The sequence below is a fragment of the Malania oleifera genome, chromosome 13 (genome assembly GCF_029873635.1).
Source record: "Malania oleifera isolate guangnan ecotype guangnan chromosome 13, ASM2987363v1, whole genome shotgun sequence".
NCBI classification, from domain to species: domain Eukaryota; kingdom Viridiplantae; phylum Streptophyta; class Magnoliopsida; order Santalales; family Ximeniaceae; genus Malania; species Malania oleifera.
In genome coordinates this window covers 35,859,337-35,872,708 of record NC_080429.1, presented here as the reverse complement: position 1 = coordinate 35,872,708, position 13,372 = coordinate 35,859,337, and the positions used below count along the sequence as shown (strand labels likewise).

Genomic DNA, 13,372 nt, shown 5'->3' with positions numbered 1-13,372 from the left:
TATCACCAAAGATAATCTCTTAAATATGTCATAAAATACCACTCCACATAATCTTACTATAACTAATATCATACCATGAAAATCCCAACAAGTTTAATAAAATACAATAAATTGAATTAATCTCATGCCACACATTTTAAACAATAATTCATACTTTAATTAATCTCATATACTCATATTAAAATCAACATAATATCCATATAATTATATTTTTCAATTTAGACGATTAATTTTTGAAAACAGCTGACATAATTTAGTCACATTACCTTATCCCAGGAGTGGTGCCTATGATACCCAAATAACGAATCCACTCCGGTTAAAATGTTCGTGGTAGAAATTGGAACCCAAGGATATTTTTCATTTTTCAATCGGTGCACGTTTTGCCTAGAAAATTGAGAAGAGAGAGAGAGAGAGGCATGAGATAGGGGGCTCTCAGGAATTCTGAAGGATCCTTCAGCTACTTATATATATTATAATATTACATTAATATATTATTATATTATATTATTTAATTAACATTTATTATTATTAATTAATTTTAATTTTAATTTTAATTTTTTTTAAGGATCATAACCCTAATCAAGTATAACTATTTTTTTGGGTCGTTACAGGTAATCATTTTTAAGTTGTGATGGTTTGTCTACCTTGAGGTGCATGACATATTTCTAAATCCAAGGTAGTGATCTCTTCATAAACTAAGACAATTTACATCTTACACTATAAGCTTATTAAGTTGACTTAGATTCCATGCAACTTTATAAATCGACACATTCTCTTTTGTTAGGTTGTGCAATATAACGCTTGGCTAAAATTTGTGTCACCTGTCTTTATAGATTTGTTACTATAGGATGCTAAGAGATAGGTCTTCTTGTCATCCTAAATTACAAACCTATAAAAAGAGCCCAAACCATCTAAGCCACCCCTCCCTTATCTTTTTTTAACTGGTGATATGCCTTGTTTATTGTGTATATGCTCTTGTTAATACTATACCACTCATCCACTTTAACACTTAACATTTGCATTTCGACAACTTTACTTTTGTACATGTTGTTTCCTAGTTGCCTAACATTTTGAACCATGAAGCATAGCTAGCCTTACAGTTGTCTTATAGAAATTTTATTTTTAAGGATATTTCACGATCGTACAATAGGCCCAATGCACTCCATTTTCTCCAACTTGCTTAACCTCTATATATTATTACATCCTCTTCAATTTCCCTCTTTGCTTGCATAATAGATCCAAGATGTTGAAATCTACTAAACAACACAAAATCAAGTCTTAAGTCCCACTAGGTGGGGTATATCAAAATCTATTAATGCCATTAATTTATTGATTATCAAGTTCAGCCTTCTCTCCAATACTCCTCCATACATTACTTAAATTAAATTTCATATATTCTATCTTATTCATACTTATCCTAAAAACTTTTACACTCTAAAGTGGTTTTCCAAAGTTCTAACTTAGATTCCACTCCACTCCTACTTTCATCAATCAAGACAATATCATCTACAAACAACATACACCCAAGGATCTTGTTTAAGATATTCTTAGTGAGTTCATCAATCACTTAAGTAAAAAAGACATGGACTCAAACTAGAACTTTGATGTACACCTATTGTGATTAGAAAATCTCTAGATTCCCCCTCCTATAGTCCTAATGCTAGTTATTTCTCTATTGTACATATCCTTAATAACCTCAGTATATCTATTGTATACTTCCTTATTTTCTTAAACCCATCAAAGTACTTCTCTAGATATTCTATTATAAGCTTTCTCTTGGTCAATTAAAATCATATGCAAGTCCCTCCTCTTTTCCTTAAACTTTTCCATTAATCATCTTAAAAGATAAATAGCTTTTGTTGTCGATCTCCCAGGCATAAAACTAAATTGATTCTCTAAAACCCTTGTTTATCATCTTATTCTTTGTTCAATTACCGTTTCCATAGCTTCATCTTTTGACTCATAATCGTAATTCCGCGATAGTTATCATGATAGTGTCTTTGTTTTTGTGTAAAGGTATTAACATGTTTTTCCTCCATTCCTCCAACATTTTCTTGGTTTTTATAATAGTGTTAAATATTAGTTAACAATATACTTTCTTTACCCCACCTAAACATTTTCAAACTTCAATTGGTGTGTTATCTAACCCTATATATTTCCCACTTTTCATCTTTCTTAAAGTTATCTTAACTTCAAGGACTTTAATTTTGCGAATAAATTTCCTATTTATAGTCTTTTCCTTAATTATCACTTCCAAGCTCAAACTTTTAGTTTGGTTTTCATCAATTAGCTTATCAAAGTATCTCCGCCGCTTGTCTCTTTATCGTCTTCTTCTTTAGTTAAGACATTATTATTGTTGTTTATTCATTTTAAATTACTTGAATCTTTGCATTTTCTTTCGCCTGCTCTAGCTAGTTCATAAAACTCTCTCTTTTTTTTGTATCTAGTCTAGTATATAAAGTATCATAAGCTTTATGTTTAATTTCACTAATGACATTTTGCATATTTTCTTATCTCTTTATACTTTTAAAAGTTTTCTATATTTCTACAACTTTACTATGTTTTATTCTAATTTATTTTTATTTTAACAGCTTTTTGAACTTCTTGATCCCACCACCACCTTTTTTTACTGCTCGGGTATCTTCCTTTGAATTCACCTAAATTCTCTTGTGCTATCTTTATGATAAATTCAATCATTCTATTCCAAGTAGTATTCGCATCGACCTTATCCTCTGTTGTCTAATCGCACTATTTGATCATTTTATGTTTGAATTTTTACGATATTTTCTCCCTTCAAGTTTCACCAACTAATTCTCTTGTGTTGATTTATGTTACTCTTTCACTTCCATTTTTAGTATATTTACTAGGATTCTATGCTGAGTGACCAATCCCTTTTTCTAGTCAAGAAGAAACCTACTTTGCTTTTATTTTGCCAACTCTTGTTCTCCTTTTTATGAAGCAGGTATTCAAGATAATTAGATTTTAAGATCAAAGCCAAAAAAAAAATAGCCTGTAGGTTTGCAATTTATGAAAGCGCTTGAAATTGGTAGTCCCCCTTGTATTAGATCCTTTCCCATGTTCTGATCTTCCCATTCTTTTTACCTTTTTTCTCCACAGACTACCTTTTAAAGGCTGCTGCATCATGTGCTTCTACTTAGAATTTTTTTTTTTTTTTTTTTTTAATTGCCCATGGGGAGGGGAGGGGAGGGGAGGGGGGGGGTGGGGTGGGGGTTTCTCCAGATTCCAGATTATTATTTCATTTTTCATTTAGTTTTTTGCACATGCGGTATATTTTGATCAAATTATCAGCTATGCCTTGAGGTGCAAAATTTATAATGTGGTGTCGATGGTGGAGCTACCCAGTGATTTAGTTGGATGATTATTATTTTTCGTTTTTAAGTTGGACATAAGCATAATTCTTTGCTACAAGATCATCTCATTTGTCTGACCATTCTCTGGCATTGTTGAACGGTTTCCTTGTCGTTGTATCGGCGAATATGGTAATTGCATCCTACATATGCATGGTGTCACGAGTTAAGCTTGTTCAGGGCATCATGCTTGCCTGTGACCGCTTATCTCGTGTGCTTGGGATGGATTTCCATCATGTAAATACTAGTGTAGGGTTATTTTCTGCTAGTAGAGTGTTTGTAAGCCAAATAAGGCAGTATGACTCCTCGGTCACTTTGATGTTTCCTAGTATCAGGATGATAATTACATAAAAACCTCTTTAAGGGAGGGTGAGTGTTCATCAGTCATTGTAAAACTCACTAGCAATTGTCAACGTGCTTAGCCTACTTGCCTCCCTCGCTAAGTACAACATGTCAACGAAGGATTTGTTAATGAATTACGTTTGCTTTAATATTTACTGCTTGGTTGCCACGGCTTTCATGAATTGATTATTATTTCCGCTGTTATCTGAATGAATGTTAATGAAAGTGCTTTGTGGATGAATGTTGGTAAACGATAGGCTGACTAGTTAAGTAAGAGTGCTTTAGTTAGCGCCGCACGGCCCTTCACAATGGTGTGAAAAGAATCGGACCGTGACACATGGCAATGAAGGAACCTGCTGCTAAACATGAGCCAGCAAATCCTGCACTTGTTGCAGTGGCAAAAGCTAGTGTAAACCATTCTACTCCAGGTGAAGCGGAGGGTTCTTCCCTGTCCCGTGAGAAACGAGAGTAAGATGCAACCAAATTTATGGCATTTTCAGTCGCTGGAAAGAAACAATGTAAAGTGGGAAAACTAATGCATACGGAGTTTTATCATTTACCATGCTGAATTTCAAATTCAAAGCCACAAGTTCCTGTATTGTACTATGATTTGAAAGTGTACAGCATGATTTTTTAGCCCACTATAATTACGAGTAGGGTGTGTATTCAGCATGAGAGCCGCCTACTTTGGATTTGTAAGCATTTGGATGAAACTTTGAATAATACTGTAGAACATTTTATTCAAATCTACACAAATCTAAATTCAAATTTCAAGCTTTCAAATATGGGATGTGTATTTATTGATTTTTCTGTGGTAGGGCTCCAAATCATTGGCTCCAATTCTTAGAGAACAGATTGGTATAGAAACATTGCTGTTTCTTTTGTCATAAAGATTTTTCATACAATGTTTTTCATTATAATGTTTAGCAAAGGAATGAAGGATTGCCAATGAAAATAACTCATCTGAAATATCAGCTTGATTATTATTTTTTTTGTTTTTTGGGCATGATAATGAAAAGCTAGTCTGGCATTTTGGGCAAATCTTTCAACCAATGTTTATTTTCACAAGCGCACAGCTACAAAATGAGTCCACTCATTTCATTGCACGACTGAAATTATAAGTATAGAAATGCAAGAACTGAAAAAGAAACAGCAGTAGCAATTAAAATGGTAATACATTTGCAGCCAATTAGTAGGTCCCGGCACCAGTTAGAAAATAATGATCGCCAGCTGAGAACCCAATGCGCACGCGTCACAATTTCACAACTCAAGGAAATCCATGTAAAAATACAGGTTAGCTACGGACCATTTGAAGTACATTTTATATGATCAGACTGTGAAGCCTAATCTGTTAATAACTATCATATAGAGCCTTGAGCTGATCTCCCCCATTTGAAATGCTTTTCCGCCGCCTTCCACCTATTTGTTTGTTCATCAAAGAAAAGTTTGCTTTTTTAATCATCTTTCTTTGAAAAAAAAAGCCGCCTGACATTAACAGGGGAAAACAATAGAATGGCTACAAAATCTGATGGAGGGAGGTGGGGCACAAAGAGCTCCTCGCGGAACAAAGAGTAAGAGAGAACAAATATGAAGCAATCCCCAACTGCTCATCTAACGGATGCGGGGGTTACAGTTCTAAAGCAAAGACATACGCTCAGCCCCTGAAGAACAAAAGAGCTTCCTGTGGACCTAGAATAAAACCAATCCTCCAAGAGAGAGCTTCAAGTTTCAAGGCCATTCCAGACAGATGTTACCACTTACGCAAAACCTCTACCGGGTTGAAAAATCAACAGCTGCTGCTGCGGCGCTACAAAACCATGTTTACCATGAATGGTCCCCCCATCACCAAAAATTCTGCCATGAGGACTGGATGTAGCTCAAAACCTCCTGTCCTGGGGACCTGCAAACAGATGGGACAACCCCAGCAAGAATCAAAATCAGATAATTGGATTACAAAATTATCAGGCGAGAGTTACCAAGGATTGAATTAATATTTTTCAGCGTATAAAATGATCGACTTGAAATAAGCCATGTAATGGAAACTTTCAAGGAGACAGCATCACAACTGGAAAAAAGGCCATATGGCAAGGCTTAGAAAATCCATAATTCATTACATTTGGTGCCTATAGAACTCAAAACTCCTGGAACATCCAGATTAAATGGTCCCTAGTCCACACCCCATTCAAGCAGTTTCCCAAAGGATAAAATAAATAATCAAGTATCTCTAAACAAATATTATAAATATATGTTGATTCCTTTGATTCTCTTAAGGATTTGCCCATCAGAAACAAACCCATTTGAAAACAAAACCTTTTGCAGCAGATGATTTTCTCAAACCAAACACTAAATGAGACCTTTTTAAAACTAGGTTTTTCCCAGACCTGCTCTTTAACTACCAGTGACAGCTTCTTGAACAGTTCGCAGAGGTGGATTCTTGAGATTCACAAGAGGACTTGTCCACAACTGTAGCATCAGAAACTAAAACCTTTCACGGCTCATTTTGTTCACGGCATCAAAAATATTCCCATAGAATGAACATTCCTGAGAATATCAGTTCTAAGAATAGGATGTCCGTCTTATGGGAATATTTTTATTGAACATTCCCGAGAATATCAAGTATAGGATGTCTGTCTTATGGGCATATTTTTATTTGATTCCCATCTTAGTAGTTAAAAGCGCACCCCCAGAACCAGCCCCAACAACCAGCAACCAGCCCCAGCCCCAGCCAGGGCCGGCTCTTCCATTAGGCCACTGAGGTACTTGCCTAGGGTCCCAAAAATTTTGGGGCCCCTAAATATTTTTTTAATATAATAATATTAACATTATTTATGGAATTCATGTGTTTGGTGGGTGGAGTGCAGATGCAGTGCAGTTAAAATTATTTGATATACTTAGAAAAATTAATTTTAAATAAAAATAAAAATTAAATAAAATATTAAGGACTCCTAATTAAATTATTCACCTAGGGCCCCATATTGTGAAGAGCCGCTCCTGGCCCCAGCCCTTCTTCAACCCTTCAAAGCAGCATGAAACAAGCAGGAGAAGTTCGTCTTTGACCAATCGATCCTTCAGTTCAGCTGCCTCCTGCTGGCTGCTTCTTATAATATTTACTTGCATTAAGCCTCTAAGTTAATATTATATAATGTGTAATTAATTATATAGTTTAATGCAAATTTATACTTTATATTTAATATGTAACATTTTTCACTGATTTTTAATGCAAGTTCATACTTTATAATTAATATGTAACATTTTTTACTGTATTTTGCTGCTGTTTTGCAACTTATTTGGAAATGCAGTATACAAACTATACATTTTTCTGAAATATATTAATATATAACATTTTTTACTGAATTTAGCTGCTGTTCTATCGTACTATTTTCTTTTGATATTGAAGGTACTTTTGGGCTTTCAGCCCGGCAATTTTATTTAATTTCTAATTTGAAGCTTGAAATCTTGCATGTGTAATTACTTATGTTGAACTATGTTTCACTTGGAACTTGGTACTTGGTTGTCATAATTACTATTGAATATTTTGGCATTTTAAATTCTAATAACTAGTGATGTGTTTTCATATCAATTACCCACCAAATAGGGATTGTACACAATTTTAATAATTGTGTCTCTCACCTTCGTGAGGCGCGCGCCTATGCCTCGCACCTCAGCTCCAACTACCCTTTGCACCTCGGTGCGCCTTGCATCTTGACTACGATGATTTCCATTGTACGACTTTTAGGAATGTATAGAGGATTTCCATGTCAATGTTTGGTTCAACATAGGAATCTTGGTAGGTATTTCAAGACCATTTTACCCTTGATATGCGTGTAACGAATATATGAAGAACATTATATTTTTCAACACAAAACCTACTAAAATGTGTACTTTAATTAAATGTATATCTAAAATTTTTCAACTATAAATTTAAAATATTAAACACTTAATAATTGATTAACCAAAATAATGGAGGGCACTAGTGTCTAAATATTAACTATTATATTAAATTTTTATAAAATAATAATAATATTATTTCCATTTAATAAAAAAAATTTGACAACTGCAATGTCGTTAACATAAATTTTAACACTCCTAATAGACATTTTAAATGTCTAATTAAAATATTAATTAAATTTTTATAATTAATATTTGTAATTGACATTTTTACTATTTCTATTAAAAAACTAACTAAATTTTATGTTAATCAATATTTTTAATTGCTAATTTAATATTTTATATAAAAGAAAAAAGGGGTCGTACCCAGTGCACAAGGCTCCCACTTTGAGTGGGGTCTAGGAGAGGTGGATGTCGGCAAGCCTTACCCCCATTTTTGGAGAGGCCGCTCCTAACTCTCCAACCCGAGACCATCCGTACCGAAGCGGAGGCACTTACCATCTTACCAAGGCACAGCTTCTAAATTTAATATTTTCTAATTAAAATTATTTCCTTATTAATAATTAATTAAAATTTTATAATTAATATTTTCATGAACATTTTATATTTTTTTCTAATTAATATTTTTGCTAATTCAAAAATTTTTTCTTTTAATTTATCAATAATTTATTATTTTAAATCTAACAATAACATGTGATTATATCATATTATAAGGACATTATCGTCCAAAAGACGAATAGTAAGGGCAATTTGGTTCAAAGAGTAGAATTCTCATGAAACTTACGCATGAGAGGACGTGGGAATAGGATGTGCCCATGTTTCATGGAAATCCTTGCATTCCCAAGTATGTAGATATGCCCATGTCAAATTCATATGCTCAAACAAACATGAGAATGTTGAAAGATGCCGCAAAACAAACCATCCCTTCTGGTAGAAGGATTTTCTCATATCAGATGTTACCAAGGGCTTTTTGAGACGAGACTTCCCTAGGACATATTCTATATTTTCCAATAAGGCTCAAAACTACAGGACATCCCATTTAGACCCAAAGCCTATTATCAATATACTACTAATCACCCACGAAAGATATCAAAAGAAGTACAAGCTCCAAAAGCTCCATTGCTTCCCAAGCAATCTAGACTCAATAGCTTCCTCTTTTAACTATCATGCATGCATTCAAAACACGCCACCTTGATATTGTTGATTGAAGTACTTAATTATTTATTAGAAGCATGGTTTTAAATCGCGGTCACGAGTAACATCGCTTAATGGTTGCGAGACGCGGGAGACGCAGGTGTTAAGTAATGGGAAGCGAGCGCAACGGTCGTGAATTTTTTCCACGCATGCACAACCATGCCAAAATTGAAAAATAAACATAAAATCCATTAATACATTATTTTTAATGAATGTTGATGGCTTTTATTCAACCTACAAATGCTTTTTAATAGGCAATATTATTTTTATATTAATTTTAGTGCGCTATTTACAAAAAAAAAAAGCATATTTTTTTTTATAGTTTGCATTACTTTAATGGGTAAAAAGATGTACAAATGTAATTAAAATGAATAATCAAATAATTGAAGACATAAAGTTATTAAAAATAAGTCAATAATCAATATAAACACACATAAATTTGAAAAATGATTAGTATCAAATATTAATAATTAAATACATGAATACAATATTACAAATTTGTAACATAGCACATGTCACCATCAAAAAGAATGACGTGGAGGGTCTTCATAATCTGCATCTCCATCTTGAGATTGGGATTGGGAATTATCTCCCCACCCTTGTGGAAATACATAGCTGAATAAACTCATGTTTACATTATTTCGTTGTTACTCCTGAAAACTTGCTGGTGGTGAAAATCAACTGATATAGGAGGTGCATAATCTCCTACTTGACCATATCCTGAATAATATCCATAAGTTGGAATTGGGGCTGGGTAGTGTATAGAAGAAGACTCACTAGATCTTGAGATTCCTCACCCACTAGGATAAAGATGAGACGCATAATATGGATCATAGTGTTGAGAATCTTGAGATGATGGATATGCTGGATGAAATTCATATGATTGTGATAATGAATCATTTAAACCAAAGTCGCCAAAACTACGAATCACACCATATGAATCTTTAGCAGAATCATGATCACGATATTGGTGACTTCTTCTAGTTTGTACACTATGACTCTCACTAGGGTCACCACTAGTAGCACTCCTCCTGGGTTGTGAAGATTGGTACCTTGGAGGAATACCCAAGTCATAATTTTCGGGTATATCATGTAGTCCATAATGACTAGGAGGATATGTATCTCTTATAAATGATGTCTCTGTGTCATACCCATAATCATATTCTACACTGTCACCGCCGCCGCTGCCCCCAACCCAGCTTCAGTACCACTATTACCATCATCATCACTTGATGGGCTCAAACTAATATTGTCATCACTTTGTGAATGTAAAAGGCTTGAACTTGAATCATGCACGTTTATTGGTGATTGATCACCTCCTTCTGTAATACTACCAACCTTTTCATCTAACCAATTTGAGTTGTCTTGACCGTCGAGTAATGATGTCTCTCTCTCCTGTAACCATAGACTCAAATGATCTTCTTCTTCGAAAATATAGTCTAAATTGATAGGATTGAAACTATCTTCAATTTCCTATTGACTTTTTATCATTGTATATTTTAACTTTAACCTCATGTTATAATGTATAAAAGCAAATTTTTGTAGTCTCATGTACTTTAATCTAATTCTAATTTTCATATGGATGAAACTAAAGGTGCTCCAATTACGCTCATAGTTCGAAACTGATGTGGTCTAACTAAGAACACTTATTAGCTCATGAGCACACATACCATAATGAATCCACCATTCAGTTGCATGAATAATTAAAGAGAGTTTTATATCAGTATAGCGTATTTTTCAAAAGTCAAATTTGAACATAAAGAGAGAAAATAGATTCATTCATCCATTATTTAGTTATATTTACTAAGATTTGTTTGTTTCACCGCCCCTTGAGCCAACGGGGTTCCAAATATGTCTTGCCTATCTCGATATAACAACAACTAAAAAAGGATGATTGTAAAATATAATTAATTAATTAGATATATTAATAATTATTTCAGAAAGTATTATAGAATACTAAAATAATTCATTATTCAATTTAATTGAACCAATACTTACTTGATTAATAGCCGAAATTTGAGTATCTATATCAAGTACCAACTTGGTTATCACATTTTTAACCCCATCCATGACTTCTCTAGCAACTTCAAGAAATAGTGGGGCACCACAAAGAAATTAGAGGTTCAAAAAATATCTTAAAATTAAATTTACAAACATATTAATCAATAATAGTTTTTTAAATGCAACTATGCATAATTTAAAAGTTAAAATAATAAGAAATTGTATTTGATTTACACTTACCAGCGGCATGCAAATCTTGGTACAATTGAAAACTCCACCGATTGTCGATAATTTTCCAATAGTCTTTATAGAACCGGCAATCTTTTTGAATGACCAACTTCGCCTTATCAATTGCCTTGTATATGAAAATCCATGATTGGTTTTTCATCACCCTCAACCAATTTAAGAACTTTCAGTAAGGGTTCCTGTACTTTAATTATATCGGAGGCCTTTTGCTCAAACTCTTTACCTAAGATAATTTTTATAACATCATATGTTGGGCCTAATTTTACCATCTCAAACTTTACGTTTTTCAAAGCATCAGATGTGAACATTTCCTTCGATGCTTGTTTATGTCTAACAATAGTCTCCAAGGCAATAAAGTTGATGGCAAATTAAGTGATGGCAGGGTAAAGTAACTCTCTATTATTTGTTAATTTCTTCATTAAATTCATTGTCCATGTGTGGTTTTAAATAAAGAAGGTTATCGTTCTTGCATATTTTAAAATCTTCTTCACGTTACTTTTCTTACCAATATCTTTAAGCATAAGGTCTATGCAATGAGCTACACATGCTGTCCAATAGAGATTAGGTCTTTTCTGCATTAATAATTTTCATCTTGCCTTCATTGCAACTTCATTATCAGTCACTACTTAGACAACATTTTCCTCTTCAATTTCTTCAACCACCTTGTGTAGAAACCCGAAGAATTATTATAATTAAATAATAAAAGAAATGAGAGAAAATGAATTTTTAAAAGGGATTTCAGGAGGGTCTCGCCGACGAGCGCAGAGTGCTCGTCAACGAATCGGCCTCTTGGGATCGTCGACGTGGACGTTGTCTCGTCGACGAGAAATTACCCAAAGGATTGTTTTCAGGGCCTAAAACTCGTCGACAAGGAGTAAGTATTCATCGACGAACTCCCTTCATAGACTCGTCGATAAGGTGATATGTCTTGTCGACGAATCTATGTTTTATAACTATCCTAAGTTCGGGATTCAACATGAAGATTTTTCAAGAAACACTCTCTCTAAGTTTACGGCTTTGTCTTTCGCTGATTCGACGATCGGAAGCCATCACGCTACTCCTGGAAAGATTTTCTACAAATCTGCTAGAGTAATTTGTTAGTTAAGCCAATTTAGGCACCATCCCAAAATTTGGGTAAGTTGGGTATTTTAAGTTTCATAAGATTTTTGGTATTTCTGGACTAAGGAAATATATATGGTAAGATAATACTGAAGTTTTGTCTAGGAAAATGTAAAATTTCAAGATGTTGAACTGGAAACACCACAGGTGTAGTTTTGGAGTATTTTGTGGGCTTCTTAGTAAGTTAGGTAAGGGGATAAATTAAGTCAGTATTTTCATGAAATTATTTATTATTATACAGCATTTATTTTCAGGAAAATATGTATGATTTATAACTATGTTTGGGAAATACTTCTGTTGAACAGGGAAATTATTTAAGCATGTTTTATATGGAAATATGATTTCAAAATTTATTATGAGTTTATAAGGTTATGTATATTGGTGTGGCATGCGTACAATATTTTCATGAAATTAGGCCATAATGAAATATTACGAGTTTTCCCAGATAAGTATGTTATAGCAGTATTTAGGAAAACTCTAAAAACAGTACAGGAACTATGGTTTTAAAAGTACATTGAAAATGCAAGAAATTATGAATATTACATTATGAAATATATCGGCGTAAATGTCGTGATCCTTATACTATGAAATAAGCCAGCGTAAATGCCGTGAATATTACATTATGAAATATGTCGACGTAAATGTTGTAATCCTTATGTTATGGAATAAGCTAGCGTAAATGTCGTGAATATTATGTTGTGAATTATGCCGGCGTAAATGTCGTGAATATTACGTTATGAATTATGCTGGCGTTGATGCCGTGATTACGTACGATATGCAAGAAATTATGAAATATGTTTATGTCAGATATTACTCTGAATTACGAAACAATTATGTTTTAATATGGAATGTATTATATGTTATCAAAACCCGGATAGCTTAGTTTAGTTTTGTGAAGTACGGTACCATAACTATATGTTTATTATTATGAATATGCTAGTGCTACTACACATCTTATGTAGAGTGTGAGAGATGGCAGTCGATGTGGCTTTGTGGGAGTGTTGTAGTTCCCCTGGTAGACCAACACAAGTGGAATAGGCTCATCGTACTTACAAACTTATGTTTGATTTAGCATGGTCGACCAGCCATAGCTAGGTCTCGCCTTCGGGCCGCACAACGCTGTTATACCAGTAGTAATTATTAAATCTATTTTTATGTGCCCACTGTTATACCATGTTTTATGCATTATGATACAACTGTTATACCAGTTATGA

The 13,372-nt window shown here is 33.6% G+C and overlaps 1 protein-coding gene across 2 annotated transcripts in view; it reads right to left on the bottom strand.

Moving 5' to 3' along the window:
• Positions 1–4,787: 4,787 nt before the first annotated feature.
• Positions 4,788–13,372, bottom strand: part of LOC131146637 (phosphatidylinositol N-acetylglucosaminyltransferase subunit C-like) — a 51,391-nt gene continuing 42,806 nt past the window's right edge. For both annotated transcript variants that reach the window (XR_009134422.1, XM_058096353.1), the window contains one exon: positions 4,788–5,610. The gene's annotated coding sequence lies outside the window, so the exon portion shown is untranslated. The remainder of the gene's footprint in view (positions 5,611–13,372) is intronic.